Consider the following 22,486-nt stretch of genomic DNA (forward strand, 5'->3'; position numbering starts at 1 on the left):
CTGATCAGCAAAGGATGCCATGCCAGGACATTCAGCTATCCTGGGTCAAAATAAGAGCCTGCAGATGACACTCTCTCCTGCACTACTCCAAGTGTTCCCATCTTCTATTGTGTCTCACTTTTATATGTTGAGTTATACCCCTTCACAATTACTATCCTCTCCACATGCCTGTGTGCTGCCTCCAATCTCCATGCTTTCCTAGCTTGCCCATTACAACAGTAGCCCCCATCCCTTGATTTTTTAGTGTATAGACCCCACTGTGCTGACTGTAGCCCATTCTGTCACCAACTTGAACAGACAGCCCCTGATGAATGACCGGGCACCAGAATGTGCTCTGTGTAGTTTCACAAGTGACGTAACCCTACTTCCTGGGCTGGTTGCACAGCATCTACAGGACTGACTGTGGGGCAACTCACCGGACTACAATGATATCCACTCCCTGACCCCAATCAGAGCAAGCAGTTAACTGACTGTGTCGAAGCCCCGGATCGAGATGAGACAATGTACATTTTTAAAATTAATTCATTCACAGGGTGAGGGCGTTGGCATTTATTGCCCAGGAACAGTTAAGAGTCAACCACATTGCTGTGGGTCTGGAGTCACATTGTATGCCAGACCTGGTAAGGATGACAGCTTTCTTCTGGACATTATTGAACCAGATGGGTTTTTCCTGAAGATGGACTTGTAGACACCATTTGGACTCCTAATTCCATTTTTTTTAAAATTGAATTCAAACTTCACCATCCACCAGGGCAGATTTGAACTCAGAATCCCAGAACACAACCTGGCTCTCTGGATTAATGGTTCTGTGATAATACCACAGAGCCATCACCTCCCCTTTGATCTTGACATATCGTGTTGGTACCCTGATGACTGATCAGTTTGTTTTGTCTAGATGGAATGAGGACTACTCTCCTTAAACTTTGAGATAAGGCCATTGAGTTGAATCACATGTTCTGTGTTTGCTGCGTAAGCTGCTGACACATACTGAAGCTGTGACATTGACATAGTACGGTGCTATACCATGACATTTCTGTGTGACCTCGTTCTGAAAGATACAGCAACATGCAAAAAAAAAGCAAGGAAAATTACTGTGGGCATCCAAGTAGATACGAAGGGAGTGAGTGCCAAGGAAACAAGGTTAGATTTTCTGAGATGATCCCAGCTCTGATCTATAGATACATGATGTGTCCTTGCCCATCCACACAAAATGGCCTGACAGCTGCATTGTAATGTTCAGTCTTGGTGCAAAAGAAGTGATGATCTGTTTTCTAGGTGAGCTGGAAATGATGACATTGTCAGACTGGCACATTTTCGATGCCAATCTCTGTAGATGAAGAATGCAGGTTGTCGTTGCCCAGGGAGTGTAGCTTGGGATGTTGGGGGCTGCTGGTCAAACTGAAGGCCCTGAGGAGCAACCAAATTGATCCAGAGCCACCAACTATCAGTTCTGTCTTCATGCCAGGAATTAGTGCCATCTAGTTTCTCTGCAAAGCCTGGGTATAATGATGTGAACCAGCTGGATTTTGTTGGCTACAAGATCCTTGATTAGGTTTGTTAACCTAATAGTGATGGGATACTGGCCTCTGTGCAGTTATTTCACTGGGAAAATAGCAAACTATGTACAAACAAGGTGAGATTAAGTAATAATGAGATGGTGACAAAAATAGAAATTGCTAGAAAAGCTCAGAAGGTCTGGCAGCATCTGTGGAGAGAAATCAGAGTTAACATTTCGGGTCGAGTGACCCTTCCTCAGGTCTGAGTTCCAAGTCCCTCAGTTCTCAGGTAGGGTCGTTCGACCTGAAACGTTAACTCTGATTTCTCTCCACAGATGCTACCAGACTTGCTGAGCTTTTCTAGCAATTTCTATTTTTGTCCCCGATTTACAGCATCCACAGTTTTTTTTTTGGTTTTTAATAATGAGATGGTAATGCTTGCAAATGGGCCTCCAGCCCCTTATTGGCAAAATTCTTCACTCACTTTTTAAAACCTGGTTTGCAAAATCGGACTATGTTTTTTCAACTTTGAGAATCCCCTCTGTCCGTTCCTACCATACTTTACCAACTGAGCCACCAGTGCCTACATTGTTTAGGAGCTGGGAAGATTTCACCCATTAAATCTGTTTCTCTCACCACACATGTTGCCAGCCCTGTGAGACTTCATGCCCTTACTACTTTCTCCTTCCAAAATTTCCCATATTCAAAAGGAGAAGGTGATTTGGCTGCTTGCCAGTGGTTACTTTGTGCCTTTGAAAGTTCAGACAGGGCCTTAAACTGAGTTAATACATACCTTGGCATGACTGGCAACATACTTTTTAAGGCAGTGGGAGGCTGGGCCTATAAATGCCTTGAGCACAACTGCACATATTTGAGTCAGGTATTTAGTTATCACTCACAAATTACACCAAAAGGTATTTCGATTATCTTTGCCATTCCCTGTTACAATGTACGATTTCAACATGACCGAAAATCGAGATGGAAATCATCCACTGAGCAATAACAAGGTTACTGAAGCTCTGATGAAATTTCAGTGTGATTCCTCCAAAATGACTAATTTAAGGGAGGCATTCTGTTGAACCTTACAGTTTGAGGTCTCATTGCACTACTGAAGGAAGCTAAGCCTGAGATAAGATCCTAGTCAAATGGTGCTCCACTGCAGGGAGCCAGCAGTGGCTATACTTTCTATGTGCGGTGATGCTCCATTGTTGATACCTTTAAAGGTTCTCACAGACCGCAGGCTGTACAGTCCACTGTCTCCATGAACCACAAGCACAGAGTTACCATTTATATATTTGCTACATTTAAGATCGTCTTGGTGGTTCAGCGCATTGTAGAATGCATCAAGATTATAGACGAGGGCAGTAAAAGGACTGACTGTCCAAGAGAATGTGTTAGAGTGTCACACAGCCCCTAGCAAGGCACTGCCTGATGCCTGCCAGGGTGAAGCATGATGTAATTCTGACCTGTATTGAATTTACAATCAAGGGAGTAGCCATTCTGATTCATTTATTGTCAGTTATTATACTTTATCATAATATATTGTATTATAACTTTAAACAGTCTGACTAGACATGTAGTCTGTCTTGAGTAAATGGTTCCAAAGAAATGTTTCACTCTTATTTTGTCATCGAGACACTGCTGAGGATTAGGAACTGTCGATAAGTTATGTTGCACAATGTGCAACAACGTTTTCATGGTAGAATGCAATAAAATAAAGATATATAAGGCAGCAAACTGATTTATTGTTTGTTTATATTTGAAAAATAAAAAAAATGCATTCAGAGACCACCTACACAGATGACATGTGAAGGAAGATTGTCCAATCACAGTCTGGACAATAAGTAAATGGTGGCTCCCTTATGATTGAAAACAGCCAAGGGAGGGAGGGAAATCCAGCATCAATTTGACCTTGGCTGTTCTCTCACATGTCTCCTGAGAGTCTGTTACAGAGAACAACTAGCAGGGGTCTGGGAGCAGGCATATTGCCCATGCTATTAGCCTGAAGGAGAAAGCAACATATATTCATCTCAACTGTAAGTTAAAATTACTTTAAAAGTTAGAACCATCTTATCCAAATAGTTGCTTGGTAGTACAGAACTTCAACATTTGCTAAAAAAGTAACATGAAGGTAATGCTTTCCATTTTGAACTCATCAAGATGGACCCACAGAAACCAAACGTCAACATTTACACAGTATGAGAAGAGGGTGCTCATAATTGGTCAGTACAGAGATGCAGCAGGAATAGTCAACTGCTAAGCTTTGTGAAATGAAAATCTCAGACCAGGTGAGTAGACTCTGATTAGTCAGAGTGTTAATGGGAATGTAGCAGAGATTAGCAGTCTCCAGAATTGTTTTCTCACTGAAAAGTGTGCAATGTACAAACATAGATTAGGGTCTTGTGTGCCAATATATGTAGCTTCTATTACACGTAAGTGCATCACATTGCAAGCCTGACTGGCTCATGAGAGGATCTGCATTGTTCCCTGCTCTCATTAGACCTAAACCTGAAGTATTGCATACAGTTATGGGCACCATATTATAGGAGCACGTTGAAGAGAGTGCAGAAACGGTTTACAAGAACGGTACCAGGGATAAGAAAGTTCAGTTATGAGGACAGATTGAATGAGTCTAATTTTTTTTCCTCCTTGTAGAGAAGAAGGCTAAGAGGAGATCTAACAGTGGTTTACAAAATTGTGAGCAGGCTGGGTAGATTAGATAGAAAGGAACTGTTACTGCTGGCAAAAGGAACAAGAATGGGAGAGCATTAATTTAAATTAATTTTCAATTGAAGCAAGGGTGATATGAGAAAAAAAAGCATTTTCCTGCAGTAAGTAGTTAGGGTAGGAATGTATTGTATTGCCTGGAAGTGTGTTGGACACATGTTCAATTGACGCATTCAAGAGGGCATTGAATGATTATTTTAACAGAAATAATGTACAAGGCTATGGCGAAAATGCAGGAAATTGGCACTAAGTAATGATGCTCATTTAAGGAGCTGGTGAAGTACAATGGGCTGAATGGCCTACTTATGCACCATAACATTTCTGTGATTCTGTGGTTAGGCCTCTTAAACGTGTCCAATACATGCAGAATAAAACATAACCTTCAACATTTTAAAGGACACCAAAGCACAATCCAACTAGTTGTCATTCAACACACAAAGGACATTTGAAGTAGTACAGTCTGTTTCTTTCATAACATTTAAAACAGCTACAGTAAACACACTTATCTATAAATAAATGCTTCATCACCTAAGCCGGCACGTCACCAACTCTACTGTTGGTTTTGGCCATGGATTTTGTCTGCCATTTTTCTGACACAGCTTCAGACTTCAGACATGTCACGATTTTGAAAAGCGTTCCTTAAATTTTCTCCCTTCAAATGTCTTTTCTCCATTCGCCATATGTTCAACTTTGCTGCAAGTAGGGAGTGAAGATCTGATCTTGGTCCTGCACTGATTGCAATGCAGGCGGCTGAGGTCAAAGTTAATGTCAAGTAGCCTCCCCATTTTTGAGAACTGGGGAGTGAAAGAAAGCACCTCCTGCAGGCAACTCCTCCACCTGGCCTCTTAGCTGAAGACTAAACAAAGGGAGCAGCTAAAATTTCTCATCACTGACATGGTTCCTTGATGCCCTTTACTCCACATGTCAAGAAAATGTTACACTATTTTCCATTCTGACTGGAATGGTTAGCTATGTTCATGAAACACCATTCTAGGCCTGCTATCTGTAAATCCATGTTAGTTGGGGAATTGTTATCAGTTCCTTCTTATCATGAGTCATTAAGTAATAAAGGAGACTTCAAAGCATCTCATTCAAAGCTAACACGTACCAATGAACTGCAATAATATTGATAACATCCACCTCAAAGTTTCCACGGCACCTGTTATCACTGCACCAGCTCAATAAAAGAGAGCAAAATATGGGGTTTGGATCTTTTCCAAGCCTCGGAGGGAGGATTGGTGAGACTCTTCCCTATTGGTAGCACCAATGATTTGTAAGTTAGGTAGTCCAGTACAATCTTTCACTATCCTGGCACAAAAGTCTTGAGGTCAGGTTTCCAGCATGTTTTACCAATTTGTGGAATGTTTAGAGAACACTAAAGTGCTGACAGCATGAGTTCAACTGTAAAATAGGGAAAGGAAATTAATTTTGTAAGAAGGAAGCGTATTCCTCGTTAAAAGTTTCTGGTTAGTAAGTCCACATTGCTTGCTTACTTGAATTTTTTTTTGCTTCTTTTCTTCTTGAGCAGACTACGGCATGAAAGCTCCAAAGGACTAGCAGTTGACAGGCTCTTTATCCAAATGCCTGTCTTCAGTTTCACATACACCGCCAACCCCCCTCCAGGAGTCCATATGCAACAATTCCGAATGTGGGCCAATGTTGCCTTTTAATTATTCCAGGCAACTGAGGCATGCAGTTGTCATTCTGAGATGATGGGTCACATTTAAGCTTCTCTTGCACTGCGTAGCTCAACACTACACCAGATGAAGGGTCTTAAGCTTGAAGGATGTAAATGTAATCACGTCAAATAGAATGAGAATGCTCATTGTTCCTTCAGGTTTCTCCCCAGACCTCCCTTCATAACAGTCTCTGGATGCGATGCATGTGGTCCTGCATGGGACACAAACTTAAGATTTGATTTTGAGTCTTCACCAATTGGAACTTAAAAAGGGTCAGCAAAAGTTACACAAGAAGCAGCAGAATGAAGTGCCATTCAACATTTCTTCCACTCCTTTGATGAAGAGATTGGCCTCTCCTTAGGAGCTTCTAGCAGAGACAGGTTGATGGAAATTGGTCGATTAAGGAGATGAGAAGTCCAACTCCTGCAGAACTGGGTGTAAATTGCCACAGATCAGTTCATTCAATCCAATGCACAGCACACTTATTGCATCTGTCATTTGATCTTAGTCCATTTCAATTTTCATACCAGAAAGAAAGCAAGTTGTATTATGATGTCCCTCGGGACATCTCAAAACACTGCACATGCATCAAATTCCTCTGAAGTGCAGTCACTGCATTATATAGACAAACACAGTAAAAATGTTGGATATAGCAAGATTCCACAGAGAAAAAGTGAGATTGATCATTGATTTACTTTTGGCTGTCAGGGTTGAAGGAAGAATGCGGACCAAAACTCCAAGAGTATATCTGGCTCTAGTTCAAAAACTGCCAACAAATCTATAACAACCAGTCCAATTTGTTATGCTTCAAAAAGGAGGTGGTGAAGGATAGAACTGGAGCCAAGCTTTAAAGAATCTTTTAAGCATTTATTTACATTTATGCACTTTATAAACATGCACCTCCAAACCCAACCGCCAAAATTTGTTCTTAATTTTGGAGCATAAGTGAATTCTCAATTAAGACTTGTGATTAAATATAATTAGTATACAATTAATACAAAATTCCTCAATATTTACTGTTTTTTTAAAATCATATTTTCACTAGTGTTTGCTCATGAGATGAGGTTGTCATTGGAAAGGCCAATACTTATTGCCAACTCCATGCTATCCGTGAGAGGATGATGGTGGACAGCTTTCTTAATCTGCTGCACTCCATGCAGTGTAAGTTCTTGCATGGCCGTTACATTGGAATTTCCCGAATGCTATTCCAATGACAGCGAAGGAATGTTGAAATATTTTCAAGTCAGGGTGGTCCATGACTTGCAGGGGACCTTGGAGGAGCTTAAATGTGCCTGCTGAGTTTTTCTTCTGGGTAACCGAAGTTGTGAAGGATTGTTGAAAATAGCTTGGTGAATATTGCCAGGCTGATATACGGAGCAGTCCCATTGCAACAATGGTGGAGACTTTGAAAATTTAAGATGGTGGACGGTTGTTGATCAAATAGGCCTGGATTGTGTTGAGCTTCTTAATTGTTGTTGGGGCTGCATTCATCCAGGCAAATGGAAAGTACTTAAGTATTGACTTGTATTTTGTAGGTGGTGGAAAAACTTGTCAACTTATGTTACATGTTCATGTGTAGCATGTTGTTATAGGTACTCAAGTTGGTGCAGCCAAAATATGAAGATAAATTCAACCCACGTCTGGCCACTAACTTCTGGCTGATGATGTAGGAAAGGCATAGAGAAAAGACCTGGTGGGGTACAGAAATCAAAGGGCAGGTCATTTTCTTACATCAGGAACCCAGGAAAAAAGCATGTCAAGGATTGGTGCCACAGAAACTCTCAAAGAGGAAGGAGATAAGATTATAAAGGAAATATTTCAATTGTTAGCAATTTCCTTTTTTTTTAAATTGGCATTGTTACCTTGTGTTAGAGAAATTTAGGATCCTTTCTTTACCATAATAAGTCATAAAAGCAACATGACAGCACAACTGTGTTATTATTGTTTACTTAATATGGTTTTTGTGTAGAGCCTGCAGCTGCCTATTGTGTTGTGTAATTATGGTACATGATGACTTTGTAATGACTGGAATGTGGTTGTTGTGTCTCCACTCGCACGGAGAGCTTGATGAAAAGAAAGGTAATAGGAAGTGAATCAAATAAATACCTTGTAAATACAGTAAGCACAAACGCAAACACAGAGAACAATGTAAATAAAACTCGACCATCATTATCACTGTGCCAGCATCTACATACAGGTCAAAAATAGCAAATGCCATTTCAAGAAAAATTAGTTCCGATGATTTGTCTGTTTGTCTATTTATTACAATTTTGAAAATAAAAGTTTTTTTGGAAAGATTTTGTTTAAGGAGCCCATCTCAGAATGTTTAGCCTTCTGATCAACTTTTTTACTCTGATGCTGAAAGTAGACCTTGAAAATTTACATTTTTTCACTTGGCCTTGACTTGCAGAACTTTCCACTGCTCTACTGAAAACAGAAAGAGAAAATAAGAGTGCGTCAGCAGCTACATGAGGGCTGGTATTGCCAAAAAACTTTATCTTTTAAAAAGAACATACTATTGTAATTGTCCTCTTGTTGCAACACAGTAGTTATAAAATCTCAATATCGAGAATATATGATATTGGGTACAGTTTACCTTCACAAGTCAAATACTGAGATAATGAACAATCAAGACTGAGGTAATTTTTAAAGAGGAAACTTTGATGAAAGTTGAGGTCTACATTCTGACCTGAACAGAATTTTGCAGACAAATTAAATCCAGTACTCGAGGTAATAGAGACCTTCAGTCATCACTTTGGAATCCTAATACTCACAGAGCCAGAAGAAGAGGGTACTGGTCTCCAGAATGTGACACATACCATTGCAGGATGACAGCTAAGTTAGCCAATCCATTATATTGATAATGAATCTTAACTACAACAGAAAGGGAAGACTGAGGGAGGCAAACTGATCCACAGTTTGGAAATCCTGGGGAAATACAATCACTTTTGGCAAAGATCTATAGCTTGGGTTGTGGGTGAGGTTGTTGATTTGCTCGCCAAGCTGGCTGGTTCTCGTTCAGACATTTTGTCACCATGCCAGGTGACATCATCAGTGGAGTCTCCGATACCATATACAAACTCATACAGATCAAAACTGGAAATGACACTACTCACCATAATGGACCAAACAGTATAAATTCCAAACAGAGTAGGATAGCATCACTTCATCGGAGGCTCCACTGATGATGTCACCTAGCAGGGTGACAAAACGTCTGAACGAGAACAAGCCAGCTCGGTGAGCAAGTCAACAACCTCAAGTACAACCACACCTATCATTGATTCAATACTCAAATCATTTCTCAGACTCATGAGCAAGCTGTACATTTCTCAATGCAGAAAGGAGAATGAAGATCCCTTTGACTTGAACCAGAAACAATCTGAGAACTAGTTTCTGTTACTAAATTGCAAGTTACATCGCCTTATAGTTTACCTTAATTCCATGGTGCCAAACTAGTCCCCAATTGAATGTAACCAATGCATTTTCTCAACATAAAGTTGCTCCTTGTTTTTCAGCTTGAATGAAGAGCAATTAACCAATGTATAAACAAAGCTAAGATTGCAAAATTTCATAATTCTAGCCCCACCACTAATAATTCTAAATATAGGCCAAAAAAACCTCCCAATTATCACATCTTAGTAAAGTGTTGCTGTAAAACACAATCAATGATCAAGCTGCCTCAATGACTGTGCTGATAATAATGATGTGGAGGTACCAGTGTTGGACTGGGATGGACAAGGTCAGAAATCGTATGATACCAGGTTATAGTCCAACAGGTTTATTTGAAAAACACAAGCTTTCAGCCCTCAATCTGAAGAAGGACTGAGGCTCCGAAAGCTTGTGTTTTCTAATAAGCCTGTTGGACAATAACCTGGTTTCGTGTGATTTCTGAATTTGTCGGCTGATAATGGCAGTGTAACACTAAAATATACAGACCGAGCAGATCCCAGCTGTAGTGCCTGTGTAACAGAATTATTGGAATTCAATTAGTAGCAGGGATGGGATTAGGTTACAAGATAACCCAAAAAACAGCCAGGCCACTTAATATCCAGTATATGTGCTTTCAAGCATGCAAATTAAAGTGTACCCTATTTTACTGTGATGCCCCCATGGTTAAATTGCTTGGTGAACTCACCATCAGTTTTAAAGAATAGTCACTTGGATACAGTGCAGAAGCACATAAAAGTACCAGTGTCTTAAATGAGAGAGAGCTTTACAAAATCTTAAGAAAAGAAGCTGAGGAACTTTATCAGTTGTTACAATTAGTGTTACACATCATCTGGGGAAGAAACAAAAATGAGCACTCTGCCAATTTTATAAAATGCAAGAGAGGGAGAACGTTACCTGGCCGTTGTGCATATGTAACAGACAAAAGTTCTGAAAGAACAACAACTTTCGCTAACACATCCCATAAGGACAATAAAACCAATGTTGATCTGTGTGTAGGAATAAAGGAATAAGAAGGCTTTACCATCCTGATTCAATACTAAGTGCACTGTTGAGCTTTTTTATGTAGGGAGTAAGTTTGGCTAGTCATCAACAGATTGAGAAGATAATTATCTGATTATTACTTTCCTCTCAAAATCTATTATTCAACATCTTGCATATTTCAAACTTTCATTCTCCCATCTACTTTTCTTATTTCCCCAATGCATATTTAATCAAAGCATCAAAGGTATATGTGATAAGGAAAGAGTACAAATTTCTGGAATGCTGTAGGCACTTTTTCTGGTCACTTCTTGTGAAATCATCTATCTCAGCAGCAGCCTTTTTTAAATCAGAAAAGGTGTAAATTATTTTTTCTAGACAGTGACAATTCCAAACAGTCTACCAATAGTTATCTGGCTAAAAAACTTGTTCGCTTTGAGACCTTTGCCATTGGCAGGGTTTTAGTGACCCACTCCCTGTGTGAGTTCTCCCTCAATGCTCTGTACCCTTGAGTTTGTTTTTAACGGATTTTTGGCTGTTCAGCCTTTCCCATCATTTCCCATCTGTTATTTCACATGTCCGTATAAGAACTACTTCAAAGGGAAACACTCAGAAAACAATCCAGAAACATGTCAGCAAAGCTTATCAATAATCCTGTCACTCTCAAGTGTAAAGTAAAACAGGTCACTGCAGTTTAACCCGAAATCCTCTGCCACCAAGTCAAAACAATGGTTCCCCACAATCTTTAGCCACATCAGTTTAAAGTAAAAACATGTTACTTAAGCTTTCCCAAAAAAAACCTCTGCCATTCTTTGCAGCGAGAAAACTTCCAGCAGTATTTTAAGTACAAAGTTGGCCTTTTTCAAATTACTCTCTGATATTTGTAATGACACTCAACTCAGTTGACCTCTCTGTGTGTGCAAATTTTGCAAAGCATTTCACAAATGACTTATTTTTCCATGCAGTCTGGGAATTGAATCACACACTCAGTCAGCCAGCAAGATCAGAGTATAGTATAACTCAATGAGCAGAAAGAAAAGAATTGAGTAATACACTACATGTGCTATGCCTTTCTAATATTACAGTACTTTGTCAAACATAAGCAATCCCAGAATATCATGGAATTGGTCATATGGAATAGGTCCAATTTTTGTAAGAAATGGCAAAGGGGAGAAGGGTGACTCTAACAGAAGTATAAATAAGTAAGACCATTCAGCCCATCTTATCGGAAAGTACCAGCTCAATGTTAAGCTGTATTTGCTCAATTATTGCAGTAATGTCAGCTCCGTAGCCCCACCAGGAAATCAATTCCATCGGTTAAATTTTCCCAAGATTTGGCAAAGTGTCAATTTCAGGGAGTTTCCATGGTGAGCTTCTCTCCATGAGCTCGATCAAATTTTCTCCCGCAAATTGATGGTGCTCACCTCATTAAGTATGTAGCATCGCAATAGCTTGCGGAAGTGTTCACCAGTGCCAGAGTCTTTCAGCAACATTCTCAAACTCCAGCCACACTATTCCCATGTGCAAGGATCTCTGAGGTATGTAGCCGAGTGGCAAATTGGCAGCCTGGTTCACAGACAGGGGCATTAAGGTCCTGCCGAATGGGGTGGAGAGACCTCTCCTCTTTCCACAGGACCACCGAGAGGAGACTGTGGCACCAGATCCTGTCAGCCCAGTCTGGTTGCCACCTGGGTCACCCTCTGGGTGTGCTAGCAGCCATTTTTCATTTTCACAGCGCACTTGTGATTTAGAAGAGGCTGGAAGGCATTTCCTTGCACTTGGCTCATATCCTTCTAAACCTTTCCTATCCATGTATTCATCCAAATGCCTTTTAAATGTTGTTAATGTACCCGCCTCAACCACTTCCGCTGGCAGCTCATTCCATATGCGTATTACCCTCTGTGTAAAAAGCAGTTGCCCCTCAGGTTCCCATGTATTCTTTCCCCTCTTACCTTAAAATGATGCCATCTAGTCCTCGAATCCCCAACCCTGGGAAAAAGAGTGTATTCACCCTATCCATGCCTATCATGATCTTATACATTTCTATAAGATCCTCCTTCAGTCTCCTATGCTCAAAAGAAAAAAGTCCTAGCCTGTCCAACCTCTCCCTATAACTCAGTCCCTTGAATCCTGGCAACATTCTTGTAAATTTCTTCTGTACTTTTTCCAGTTTAATAACATCCTTCCTATAGCAAGGTGACCAAAACTGAACACAATACTCCAAGTGCAGCCTCACTAGCATCTTGTACAACTGCAACATATCTTCCCAACTTCTATACTCAGTGCCCTGACTGATGAAAGCCAGTGTGTCAAAAACTTTATTTCACTGCCCTGTCTACCTGTGACTCCACTTTCAGAGAACTGTGCACCTGAACTCCAAGGACCCTCTGTTCCACTATGCTCCTTAAGGCCCTACTGTTCACCATGAAACTCCTACCTGGATTTGAGTTTCCAAAATGCAACACCTCACACTAACCTATATTAAACTCCATTTGCCATTTCTCAGCCCACCTCCAGTCCAACCAACATCCTTCTACTATTACTCTCTGCTTCCTACCATCAAGCCAATTGTGTATCCAATTTGCCAGCTCTCCCTGGAGTCCATGCGATCTAACCTTCCATAACAGCCTACCATGTGGAGCCTTATCAAAGGCCTGACTGAAATCCATACAGACTACGTCTACTGCCCTGCTCTCATCAACCTTCCTGATCACTTCATCAAAGAATCTTAACAAATCTGTGAGGCATGATCTCCCACGCATGAAGCCATGCTGATTACTCCTAATCAAACCCTGTCTTTCCAAATGCATGTATATCTCATCCCTCAGAATGTTCTCAAGGAACTTACCTACCACAGATGTTAGGCTTACTTGTCTATAGTTTCCCAGTTTTTCTTTGCAGCCCTTCTTGAATAAGGGCACAATATTCGTGGCCCTCCAGTCTTTCGGGACCTTGCCCATGGCTGACGATGATGCAAATATATCAACCAGGGTTCCTGCAATTTCTTCTCTAGCCTCTTACAAGGTTCTTTGATATATCTGGTCAGGATCAGGAGATTTATCCACCTTCATACATTCTAATTCTTCCAACACCTTCTCTGCTGTGATATGGACTGCCCCCAAGATAATGCTACAAACTTCCAAGTTCCCAAGTCTTCACGTCTTTCTCCACAGTAAGCACAGAGGAGAAGTATTCATTGAGGACCTTGCCGGGAGACTGGGGAGACTTGCAGGATCAATAGGGTTGTCATGGTGGGGAATTTTAATTTTTCTAACATAGACTGGGACAACAATAGTGGTAAGGGTTTAGATGGTGTGGAATTTGTTAAATGTGTTCAGGAAAGTTTCCTCAAGCAGTATGTAAAGGCTCCTATTCAGAAAGGGGCAAAACTTGACCTACTGTTGGGAAATAGGATAGATGATAGTGGGGTAGCACTTTGAGACCAGTGATCATAGTTCTATTAATTTTAAAGTAGTTATGGAGAGGCACAAAACTGGTCCACAGGTTCAAGCTCTAAACTGGGGCAAGGCGAATTTTGATGGAATTAGACAGGAGCTTGCAGGGGTTGATTGGAATAGTTTGTTTGCAGGCAAAGGGACCTCTGGCAAGTGGGAGGGCTTTAAAAGTGTGATACTAGAGTTCAAGGTCTATATGTTCCTGTGAGGGTGAAGGGCAAGGATGACAGGAGCAGGGAACCCTGGAGGACAAGAGATATTGAGGCTTTGACCAGAAAAAAAGGAGGCATGGCTCAGGTACAGGCAGCTGGGATCAAGGGAATCCCTGGAGGTATATGGGGGATGCAGGAGTTTACTGAAGAAGGAAATCAGGAGGGCAAAAAGGGGGCATGAGATAGCTTTGGCTGAGAAGGTAAGGGTGAATCCAAAGAGATTCTTTAACTAGAGAGAGAATAGGACCCCTCAAGGACCAAAGTAGACATGTATGTGTGGAATTGCAAGAGATGGGCAAGGTCCTCAATGAATATTTCTCCACTGTGCCAAATGACCCTAGGCCAGAAAGTTTAAAGGGAGTATTCTTCATCCAGAGAAAGGTGACTGCCATTGGTCAGGGGGTCCTGACAGTCAGTCAACGAAGTAATTGCATCTCAATCCAGGGGCTTGGGCATGGTCAGATGGTCCTTGGGGAGTCAGGGATCATTGGGGATCATGGTTAGTGGGCTGGTGGGCAGTCTTGCAGGTCAAGCTCAACCAGTCCAGGGATTAGCAGTACCTCAGTTGGGGAGCCGCACAGAGATGAGTCCAAGATCTGGCCTATTGTCAGTTTGGACTGTTGCTTCAATAGGTCAGGGGGCAATGGAGCACAGTCAGTTCTGAAGCTCAGTGCACTGAAAGTCAAGGTGGGGGAAGGGTATGGTTATCAGAAACTACTGCCATGGCATAGATGACATGGGATTGGAGGCAGCATGCTGGGGAATAGAGGGACTAATAACTATGGGGCAACCGTCTTTGCCACCCTGGACAAAAATCCAAAAGAACTGCAGATGCTGGAAGCTCGGAATAATTTTTGTGGACAGACGTAAGCGTTCAGCAAAATGGTCCAGGGGCTCGAGCATTATTTTGGGTGACTCCTTCGCAGAACACCTGAGTTCTATCCACAAAAATAACCTTGAGCTTCCTGCCCCCAGCCACGTCCAGCAGAGGGCAACGAAGAGGGAGCAGCATCACCCGAGCGCATACATTAGAACGTGGAAGTAGTCACCCGCACTGAAGAGCAGATCGTCGTGGGCCTGCTATCAAACAGTACTGAGCGCAGCATAGACAAAGGTTTTAGTGAGGTGGTCACACTTAAGGTGCAGGCACAGAGTAGCTGGGTGAGAACCAGGAAAGGTAAAAGGGAGAGTGCAGGAATCTTCTGTGGCCAATTCCTCTCAAAAACAAGTATACTGTGTTGGAGAGATAGTAGGAACTGCCGATGCTGGAGAATCTGAGATAACAAGGTTTTGAGCTGGGTGAACACTTACAAAACAACATTTTTCTGAAAAAGGGTCTAGACCCGAAACGTCAGCTTTCCTGCTCCTCTGATGCTGCTTGGCCTCCATATACCGTGTTGGATACTGTTGAGGGGAGGAATGACTGTTCAGGGGAAAGCACCAGTAGCCTGGTCGGTGGCCTAAGACTGGCTCTGGGGCACAGTGGGAAAGGGTAAAGGTAAACAGGACCTTAGTGATAGGACACTCGATTGTTAGGGGGGAGAGGCAGGAGATTCTGCGGGTGTAAATGGGAATCCAGGACGGTGTGTTGCTTCCCAGGGTCCAGGGAATCTTGGAACGGCTGCAGAACCTTCTCAAGGGGGAGGATGAACAGCCAGAAGTCATTGTTCACGTTGGCACAAATGTCACAGGTAGAAATAGGGATGTGGTCCTGCAGAGCGATTATAAAGAGCTAGGACAAAAAGTTAAAAACCAGGATCTCGATGGTGGTAATCTCCAGATTACTTCCAGTGACACGTGCTAGTGAGGGTAAGAACAGGAGGATATGGCTAAAGAATTGGTGCAGGGGACAGGGATTCAGATTCCTGGATCATTGGGATCTTTTCTGGGGCAGAGGTGAGCTGTTCAAGAGGGATGGGTTGCACCTGAACTGGAGGGGGACCAATATCCTGGCAGGCAGATTTGCTAGTGCTGCAAAGGAGGGTTTAAACTAGATTGGCCGGGTGGGGGGTGGGATCCTCAACAGCAGGGAGGCAAGTGCGAGCCTGGAAGGAGATACAGTGATCAGAAATAGCGAGTTGAAGTGACAGGCCAGGCTGGAACAGGACAGGGAGCGAGGAATGCCTGTTGGATTAAATTGTATCTATTTCAATGCAATAGGGCTGATGGGGGTGGCTGGTGAACTCAGGGTGTGAATAGGTATGTGGGACTGAGATATTATAGCCATTACTGAAACATGGCTAAGGGAGGGACAGGACTGGCAGCTTAATGTGCCAGGGTACAGGTGCCTTGGGCGGGACGGGGGGAGGGGGAGTTGTATTTTTGATTAAGGGGAGTACCACAGCAGCAGTCAGAGATGAAGTAACTGAGGGATCATCCAGTGAGGCTTTGTGGGTGGAGCTAAGAAATAAGAAGGGGATGGTGACCTTATTGGGGTTGTTCTATCGGCTCCCAAATAGTCACCTTTCTCTCGATGAAGAATACTCCCTTTAAACTTTCTGGCCTAGGGCCATTTGGTGGAAAAATGTTCAATGTGTTTGTTGTGTAAACTGCTGACACAAGTTGCAGCTGTGACATTGAGATAACATGGTGCTGAACAACAACGTGCCCATCCCACTGACTGTTCATTGCAGACAAACATGATAATCTGCCCGGATTTCTATCTGTGCAGAAAGACAAGGCGCACAGAAATCCTGTGAGCCTATGACTTTTCAATGAAAGGCCATGGAAAGGCAAGGCATACATGCTGTGAACACGCAAGTAGGCTGTTACAGAAAGGCGTTCGAACCCGTCTAATAATTAAAACCAAAACACCCAAAACTCACCTCATCTCATAATCTGTTACGAACAGGATTTTAAATGAAATGAACTCCTGACAATCACTCTATAGTCAACAAGTAACAATTTATTTATTTAACAGTGAAAAAATTAACAGAACTACTAACAAACTGAATAATTCCCCCTTAACTACTAACTATTCCCGAATAAAACAAAATTCTAATGGCATGCTGGTCCAATAAATAAAAGTCCCACTTATACAAACCAAAGTCATTTAAAAAAAAAAGTTAAAACTTAGACTTTCAAAACTAAAGTCAGGATGCATCTTCTGGAATGCTCCGTGTCCTCTCTGCTGATCCTCAGCCAGGAACGCCATTCTCCATCGAATTCTGGTATCCGAAACACCTCTTTCTGCTCAATTCTGATGTCAGGAATATTAGCTAAGAGTGCCATGGTACCTAGATGGTGCTTAATCAGAGAGCTTAAAGATTTCTGTGACAGCCAGAGTTTAACTCTTCTGATGACAGTTTGCTGTCACCCTGATTTTCAAAAACCCTCTTCATGTATACCGTCGATGACCTGTCAATTTTCTTATCAGATTTAAGTTCAATTGGTTTTCAGTCTGTAAAGTGCCTGGTTTAAATTAATTAGCTGATATTCAAGCTGGTTGCCTTAACATCAAAACAAGCTTAAGTTTCCAACCACACAGCCAATTGATGCATATGTTTCAATTTCAGAAGTGTCTACATCTGCAGCTGCTTGCAGACATTTTTGTCCAAATCTTCAAGCTTAGAAAAGCACATCACCTCTTAAAAGGACTACGCACTCTACCTCCCTATCATTTTTACACACAAATTCTAACTTCCTGCCTTCCAATTCACAAGTACTCTACAAGGTATAAAGTGAATGCGTGCTAAGGAAGTAAGCAAAGAGCCCTGCGCTGCACCCTGTTATAATGGATGAGGTGGGTGCCTGTCTTTGTATGGAAAATGGCCTAGTAGTAGCATTGCAAAGTAAGACATCAATGAGCTACAGTGGTGAAGAATCAGAGAATCCTTACAGTTTAGAAACAGGCCATTCAGCTCATCAAGTTCACAACAACCCTCCAAACAGCATCTCACCCACACACGTCCCCTAACCCTATCCTTGTAGCCCTGCATTCCAATGGTTAATCCACCTAACCTACATGTCCCTGGACACTAAGGGCAATTTAGCATGGCCAAGCCACCCAACCCACACACCATTGGACTGTGAGAAGAAACCAGAGCAACAGAAGGAAATCCACATAGACCTGGGGGGAATGTGCAAACTCTAAACAGACAGTTGCTCAAAGCTAGAATTGAAGCCGGGTCCCTGGCACTGTGAGACATCAGAGCTAACCACTGAGCTACTGTACAGAAATAAGTGTTACTCTGCATGAGTCGGAAATGTGCCATGATAATGTGTAGGGGCTGGTACATGTCCAATAGAACATGGAACAGTACAGCACAGGAACAGGCCCTTCAATCCTCAATGCCAATCTAATCCAATCTCATTGCCTATATCCCTGTATTCCCTGCCTGTTCATGTGTCCATCTAATTGCCTCTTAAGTGTTGCTAATGTATCTGCTTCTGCCATTCCCCCAGCAGCACATTCCAGGTAACTACCGTTCTCTGTGAAAGAAACTTGCCTCACACATCTCACTTAAACATTCCCACTCTCATCTAAAACCTATGCTCCCTGGTATTTGACATTTTCCAGCCTGGGAAAGAGAGTTTGACCATCCACCCTATCCACGCCTCTCACAATTTTATATACTTTTCTCTGGTCATTCCTCACTCTTCTGAAAACAATCTAAGTTTGTCCAACCTCTCCTTATAGCAAATACACTCCAATCCAGGCAACATCCTGATAAACCTTTTTTGCTCCCTCTCCAAAACCTTCACATTCTTCCTATAGTGTGGTGACCAGAACCGCGCACAATACTCTAGACGTTGAGGAACAAGATAGACATCTGGAGAAAATGCCAGAAAGCTGCAGTTATTCTGACTCTGTCGAGAATTGTCACTAAATAGCTTCTCTCCGCTGCCTAATAAAATAGCAACCCGAATATAAAGATAGCGAGATCAGATATTGATGAAAATAATTATTAGTTACAATAATGAGATATGACTAGGTTCTTCACCACTCACTCGTGAAATTCTCATCTAGCCATTAAACCTTGAGCAGAAAAATGTTAAGAATCTCAAGTTGAATTATACCAAAAGTTAGCTAAGTGTCAATTTCCTGAAGGGTTTCACTGCGTGTGCTCGAGTGAGTTATCTCACACAAGGTTCCACTATTCACCTCATTATGTATCCAGAGGAAGTGGTGGAGGCTGGTACAATTGCAACATTTAAAAGGCATCTGGATGGGTATATGAGTAAGGAAGGGTTTAGAGGGATATGCGTCAAATACTATCAAATGGGACTAGATTCATTTAGAATGCCATGGTCGGTATGGATGAGTTGGACTGAAGGGCCTGTTTCCATGCTGTGCAGCTCTATGGCTATATGTGCCATGTGTCTACTGCACCACACTCATGCTAGCTTGCATGCACCGTCTATGGCATTGCTCACCGTTGCCTGGATCTTCCAGCTTTCCTGTTTCCAGCACCATACTTAAAGCCCAGGAAATAACATGGAAAAACTTCTGAGGGCACATGGGGTACAGGTGACATTGCACTGTGAATAAGATATCGCAACCGGGAATACATTAGCACAGTCTGATTGATGTAGCTGCAGTAAAAGCTGCAGATGCTGTCTGTCCTTACAGTCACTCTACTTAATGTCCACTGAAACATGAGATCTTGCCTATGATGATTGTGAAAGCATCCTGTATTGTAGGATGTATATAAAGTTACTAATTCTAACTTTTATTAAACAACAGGAAAAGCATTAACAATCACAAGGAGCAGCATGGTGGTTCAGTGGTCAGAACTGCTGCCTCACAGCAGTAAGGACCTGGGTTTGATTCTAGCCTCGGGTGACTTTCTGCGTGGAGTTTGCACATTCTCCCTGTGTCTGTGTGGGTTTCCTCCCACAGTCCAAAGATGTGCAGGTTTAATGGATTGCCATGCTAAATTGCCCATAGTGTCCAGGGATGTGCAGGCTAGGTGGATTAGCCATGGTAACAGTAAGGTTAGGTGGTGTGTCTGGATGGGATATTCTTTGCAGGGCCAGTGGGCTGAACAGCCTGTTTCCACACTGTAGGGATTCTATAAACAAATTTTAAAAAAAGCTTCCTTTACTGCAGGGGCTAAACAAGGGCCAATTGAATTTTGAGAAACAAGCTTACAGCCAATGAATGATTGCTTAGCCCAACTCATGTCTTCTGGAACTGAATGTCAATTAAGTGCTTTCTGGCTCATAGTTCCCGACTCTGCATAATCAAAATAATGTTCCACCTCCTCAATGTCCTCATCTACCTCTCTCCCTGCTCACAGCATCAATCACATCCCCTCTTCGCCTGCTCCAGTTGTGCAGAGCACAGCATGTGAGGGTTAGGTGACACACTCTGTATTATCATGACCCTCCCCCAATCCAATCCAAGCATCAGGACCTCATCTTCAGGCAGCCAATTATCAGCTCCACGATGGCCCTGTTTCTGGGGAAAGTCAGCAACATTTCCAAAGTTGACTCGCAACCTTGTCAGAGGGAAAAGAGATGACGTGGTGCAATCCTGCAACAGTAAGAACGTTTACACTTTTGTAGTCAAGACTGCGAGATGCCATGCAGGCCCCTAGTGTCTCCATCGAAGCAGCTGGTTGCATGGAAATGTAATGCAGCTGTCACCTTGACAGTCACTGGGATAGAACGGCCACCCACTTGTTCAAGTGCTTCAGCAGCGGGCATAGTTGGCATCCCACTGACTGCCCTACCTCCTTTTGCACATTGAGTGCTATTTTATTCTGGAATGAGAGAAGGGGAAGGATTGAGTGAGATGCAAGTGGCTGGCATTGCTGTTAGTGCTGGTGCAGGTGGGGAAAGGCAGCAAGGCTTCTTGAGTGAGTAAGTAGGCAGTGCAAAGGCCGTGCAGAGTTAGTGGCGTGGGGGGGCTTGGGTGGACAAAACCGAGTGAGAAAGGATGTTTCAGGCAATTGTGAGAGCAGTGGAGGATAGGCCTTAAAGGGAGCTGGGTGCAGTGCAGAGGTAGAATGAATGTGAGGTATCAGAGAGAAGATGGTGCCACTTACCCCGAGAGAGTGGAGAAGGTCATGGACATTTTTCCTATGCTGCCGGGTGTCCCACTTGTTGGCTGAGGACACATGAACAGGGTGGCAAGCTGGCATGGTCTGGTGTTATGGCCTCCTCTGCCAGTTCTCAGTGCCACTCCAGCCACCAGGACCTCCAGGCTCCTGTCTATAAAGCAGAATACCAAACTCCTCTCATCAGCATGCCCAGAGCAAACGTCATGACTGGCACTGATTGACCAGATGCACAATAGCCTTTTAAAGTTGGCACAGGTACCAGGAATGCCAGAATATCCCAGCAGTGGTGAATCCTTCCTGCTGTGGCGGAGGGGAAAATTGAGGCAGCGTCGGATAAGAGGGATGTCACAGGGACGTGGTTGGTAGTTACTGAGGCAGAGTTGGGATAATAAGCCAAGAAAACCCTCTAGACCTCACAGAGAGGAACGCTTAATGAAAGTTAATGAAAATGACACTTAGCCAAAAGATGGTAAGATTCAGCCAACTTTCACTTAACTCACAGTCACTTAGGGTGGCAGAAAGTCATGAGATATTTGTGTTCCATCTAACTCCACGAAAATCAGTGCCCTTTTCCTTTCGAACATGTGGGTGCACCTTTAAGGAGCAATGGGTGGGCAGCACTATGTCCAGGCTCCTCATTGATAACTATGTCCATGTGTTTGTGATGTGAGTGCAGGCTGCTGAAAGGTCATTCAGAAATTGATCTAGGTGAGCCTTGTCCAGCCAAAAAGTGAAAAATAATTTTCTTTAAATTGATGGTTAACAGTCTCTCACGCCACACCAGTCCCTCCACTGCCAAGTGTAAAACCAGGTAGCAGGTAACCTAGAATTCTGGAATATTTCATCACAACTAGTGACTAACGTTGCCCATGATGGAGCATTTTAACGAGAACGACTGTAAAGTTGAAGACTTTCTCTTTTCTCCTTCATTTTTCTGCCTTTATATTCTACGTTCTGGTTTATTTTTCTGTGTTTTAATGCGGCACTGGAAAGTGGCAACACTACACAACAGTTTTCACTGTATTTCATAACAAAACAAATAAATCAAATCAGATCTGTGGGCTTGAAACCTGGGGCTAAGTCCCGATACTATAGGGTCAGAGACACTCTCTCCCAGATGAAGCATTAAATAATTCTTGGTTTACCTCTTCAGTGAACTGTAAATTAGCTTGATTGAGTAGCCCTCAGAAAATAGACGCAAGCTTCACAATGTACTAGTGACTTGCTCCTGGTGATCTTAGTCCATCCAACACCTACAGCTGGACGCATTAGCAGGAGAGTAATAGCATGAGTGGCTAGGATACCTTAAAGCCAACTTGTTCCATCATGAGATAAGAAGGCGTAGAGCTGGATGAACACAGCAGGCCAAGCAGCATCATAGGAGCAAGAAGGCTGACGTTTCGGGCCTAGACCCTTCATCAGAATGATCAGGCCCGAAACATCAGCCTTCCTGCTCCTATGATGCTGCTTGGCCTGCTGTGT

General features: G+C 42.6%; 1 long non-coding RNA gene across 1 annotated transcript in view; it reads left to right on the forward strand.

The window, feature by feature from the left end:
- Positions 1-3,406: 3,406 nt before the first annotated feature.
- The window catches only part of LOC125485258, an 82,346-nt gene continuing 63,266 nt past the window's right edge, over positions 3,407-22,486 (forward strand). The window contains exon 1 of the long non-coding RNA XR_007263994.1: positions 3,407-3,532. This is a non-coding gene — a long non-coding RNA (uncharacterized LOC125485258). The remainder of the gene's footprint in view (positions 3,533-22,486) is intronic.

The sequence above is a fragment of the Rhincodon typus genome, chromosome 17 (assembly GCF_021869965.1).
Source record: "Rhincodon typus isolate 14 chromosome 17, sRhiTyp1.1, whole genome shotgun sequence".
Taxonomy (NCBI): domain Eukaryota; kingdom Metazoa; phylum Chordata; class Chondrichthyes; order Orectolobiformes; family Rhincodontidae; genus Rhincodon; species Rhincodon typus.